At 32.2% G+C, this 4,315-nt stretch overlaps 1 protein-coding gene across 1 annotated transcript in view; it reads right to left on the bottom strand.

Annotated features, from left to right (window-relative positions):
- LOC108748423 (rab11 family-interacting protein 2) overlaps positions 1–4,315 on the bottom strand; it is a 12,749-nt gene that overhangs the window by 7,659 nt on the left and 775 nt on the right. The window lies entirely within an intron of this gene.

Raw genomic sequence — 4,315 nt, 5'->3', positions numbered from 1 at the left:
ATATTACGTGCGCTAAAAATATTAAGATGATAAAGAATTGAAGCAAAAAGTTGAGAAGATATTAAACCAGTAATATGTATTGAGTTATTAAATCATGACACTGACTTTTGCAAATGTATCATTGCGGAACTTGAAATCTGAATTTACATAATCCGCAAGATCTCGTAAAATGATTATGAAATAAATGTGTGCGATAAAAAAGAAAGGAAAGAACTGCACTTTGTCTCTCTTCGAACTGTAATCCGTTAGCTTGTAATACGAAGCGTTACCGAATAACTGTCGGAGGCACTTCCTCGTTCTCACACGCGCAATGGCGATGAACCGTAATAGATGTATGAGGTACGAGGAAGTAACATATTTTCCGATTTCTCGTGCACCGAAAGAGAAGAGCCGGGAGAACTGACTCTCCCATTGCATCCTCTTTCACGGTCAGATTAGAGTTGAGATTTGACTCGCCATGACGAAGACGAAGAGTCAAGTACCGTTTAGTCTGATAGAAGCATTTTTCAACGCTTCGTGCGTCTCATGGTTGGATTGCGATGATTTGACGACACGCAACATTTCTTGACTGATCCTTTTTAAGCTTATTCGAAGGATTTTCTAGATCTCTCGGGTCCATCGCGAATTTTCTTGAAGGAATTTTGTATTACAAAAATATTTGTACTAAAAGAAAAACTTTTTTACTAAATTAATTTGACCAAATTAAGATGTCTTTATTTTTTTCATTGGAGAATATATATAAGGAGCAGACTTTCAAAATGCGTTTTGTCCAAAATTTCGTTTTTTTTAGTTAGAAATGGCATAATGAATGCCTTGTAAGCTACTCTGAGATGTTCAGAAAGCATTTTTTCATCATTAATTTATATGCTGAAAAAACATAGACATTTCGAAGTGCATTATGTTTTTTTTAACTAAAAACAAATAAAATGCATTTATTTAACATTTTTAGTGTTTAATATTTCACATCCTACTGATTGACATATCGTTATTTTCTATAAAGTGCGTAGTTTTCTTATGTGCGTAATTTCTTTCTATCTTTCTCGTTTTCTGAAAATTATAAATTTTAGACAAAACGCATTTTGAAAGTCTGCTCCTCATGTATTTAAGTCAAATAGATATATAATAATATGTTTGATTTAAATACATACATTCTTCATCAAAAGAAATAAAGACAAACTAAACTTAATTTAGTTATAAACAATTTTTTTTTCTCAGTATCAACTCTGTAAATTCTGTAAAAATGTTTTACGGATAAACAAATAATAATAATCGGAATTGAGTAAACATAAGATTCAAAGATTTTTGTTGTTTAGATTATCCAGTCTAGTTGTGAAATACAATACTTTATGTAAAGGAAAGGGGAGCATCGAATAACTGCTAAATATACTTTCTCGCGTTGCCTGTTTTGTATACGAAAGAACCGGAAACTTATCATTCAAAGAAGTCGCGAGACGAGAATGTATAATTATATGCATACGATATATAGCATAAGAATCATTTACTTTTCTCTGTTACAATTTTATAATGCACATGCTACTGAAAATGATAAATAAGAATTTGTTCATAATTGTGATTTGTGCATGCCTTTATATAAGGATTTTAAACATTTATTTTGACATTTATTTAAACATTTATTTTAATCCGTGGGAGAATGTCTCTGAATCACCCTGAGGAAACTTTCCGGATTCGCACCTGGTGTAGGTCACCGTTTTGAACACAGATGTCCGGCTTTCCTTGCCCTCGTGCATGTGTCCGTTGCAACGGAAATTCTCAGCCACGATACTCTCGATTTGGCACCTGCCAACGTCCGAAGGTAAAAGTTTTGCGCGCGCTAATTAAGGAGACAAGTACTCTAAAACGCGAGCATGCTTTCGCGAATTAAGCCGCACTCTTAGTAACAGAGTTCTTATCTTATGATCGATTCGTGTGGTGAACGATGTAATCCAATTAAAAACTTCACAAACTGCATACTAAAGGTTGAAAGATTATAATAAATTACTTTAAAAATTAAATTATCGTAAAAGAATCGAGAGGAAAGATAATAATTAGATAAGGAGAAAGGAGATTAAATTTAGATTATTAGAGAAGATATACGTATGTTTTAAAAATCAACCGACGAGTAACATCAATAATAATAATACATAAAGTGAATCATTGGATATGTTATGATCAAGAAATATCGAGCGAATGCTCGCCATTCGAAATTTCGGTATGTAGATTTTAACACACGATAAATTCTTTCACGCAAGATAATACAATATCAGTCAGGTGTTACAATTTACAATAGAATATTTCCACGAGCTAATTTATTTTCAGCACAACGATGCAGTCGCATGATTGCATCGTGTTTAATTGCTATTGTAATTAATTGAAATTATTACTAGAAATCGTTACAAACTATGCAAAAAATTACGATTCTTTTACGATAATCTTAAAAAGAAAGGAGAGAAAAAAAAATAAAGAAGATAAATAATATAGTTCTTCAATTAATTTGTCTCCAGGGACATTATTTCACAAATTATCAACAATGACAGATTACCTTAGCATGTTTTTCATAAAACGCTCTTTACGTTTTTATAAAATGCTCTTTTGCGCCATTAAAGGAATGAATATTTAAATTTGAAGCCAACTTTAGAAAATCTATCATTTTGATCTATAATTCTATACAATTTCTATTCTAAAATGGATAATTTTATTTTTTCTAAAAAAGCATGCAGAATAATGGAAATTTACTATAATTTTGTACGTAATTGTTTCTATACTTTAGTACATAGTTGTTTCTTTCTAGAATTTTGTAACGTTGGTGTAATTATATCCTTGGAAAGTATCTACAAGATACACTTTTGTCTTTGGACTTTGGTCTTTTAGGAAATTGTGCAATTTAAGGCAAAGAATCAATAATTTTATTTTGATTTATAATTTTGTAATTTAAAAAAAAACCATTGAAAATTCATCAAATTTTTGTACATCTCTTATACATAGTTTCTAGAATTGTCTTTTTAATATCGATATAATTATCCTTGGAAAGTGTCCTGATATTCGGCGCGTAACGAATACAAAGATTTCATGATGCGATTATGTAATTCTTTTTCTCATGTAAGAAAAACAAATTTAACTGGCAACATTATAGAGGAGACCTTTAAACGAAACCACTCTTAAACGAAAGAAATGTAATACGTCGGACGTGAGCGTGCAATACGAAAAAAGAGAAAATTATTTTCCGAGCGATGCATTCTCAGACAGTCTTTAAATCTTCGCGTGCACCACGGTGCAACAATGACATGATGACACATCGCACAGCAGCGGGTATCTCATTGCGCATGTACTCTCTTTGCGTCTTTTTCAATTTAAGATAACGAGAGATATAAACCAGACCACCCTCATAGTGCATTCTCAGTTAAATCGCGGTATCATTTACGTTGCCGATAAGATTAGAATGTCGGGAGGAAAGAAATTATCTATTTAAACTAAAGCTCTATTTGTTTTCAAGAAAGAAGAATATGTTTCTTTCAATATTCACCAAATTCTACCCGTTCTTCGATGCTTTCCAACAAGAGACATATAATGTAACACAGTGATTATTTCATCTTTAATATTGACAAACAACAAGGATGTAATGATTCACTATAGAGATACTATAATCTAACCACAAGCAATTTTGTCGAGAGATAAAGATATATATAATTTTTCCATGTATATATACTATACGCTAACTTGTACTGTTTCGCTCTATAACTTTAATTAAGATCATAGAGTAAGATAATATAAATTAGAATAAGTGTGTATATATATATATGTGTATGTATATATGTATATCTATATGTATATGGGGAGAAATTATATGTATAATACTTTTCTCTTTCATAAGATTTTATCACCACTGAATTAGAGATCAGTAATAGATGGATAGAAAATAATTGCAATCACTGCTAATTAATAATTATTTTCTATTCCTGGCCAGATTCTGTCTCTAATTCACTGTGTTATACTGTGTCATCTGTGTCTCTTGTTGAAAAGCATGATTATCTCTTTCTTTAAAAGTCTTTTCTTAACGTCAGCATGATTATGCGCTTGGAAAGTGTCCAGGTATCCACTGCGTGACAAATACAAGGTGCTCTGTTTTCTACGTCTCACGATAGTCCAAGGCTCGAACAGTCTGGGATACATTCCTGAGCGACGGCGATGACGAGGCTGCGGGGTTTCGCTCGCCTAGTTTTCTACGAACGCAAGAGACACGTAACCTCGTAATACAAGTACATGCATCTATACGTATTCGTACACACACACACACACACACACACACACACACACACAC

The sequence above is a fragment of the Trachymyrmex septentrionalis genome, unplaced genomic scaffold (genome assembly GCF_001594115.1).
Source record: "Trachymyrmex septentrionalis isolate Tsep2-gDNA-1 unplaced genomic scaffold, Tsep1.0 scaffold22, whole genome shotgun sequence".
Lineage (NCBI taxonomy): Eukaryota > Metazoa > Arthropoda > Insecta > Hymenoptera > Formicidae > Trachymyrmex > Trachymyrmex septentrionalis.
The sequence above is the reverse complement of the archived record's forward strand: the minus strand, read 5'-3'. Positions and strand labels throughout refer to the sequence as shown.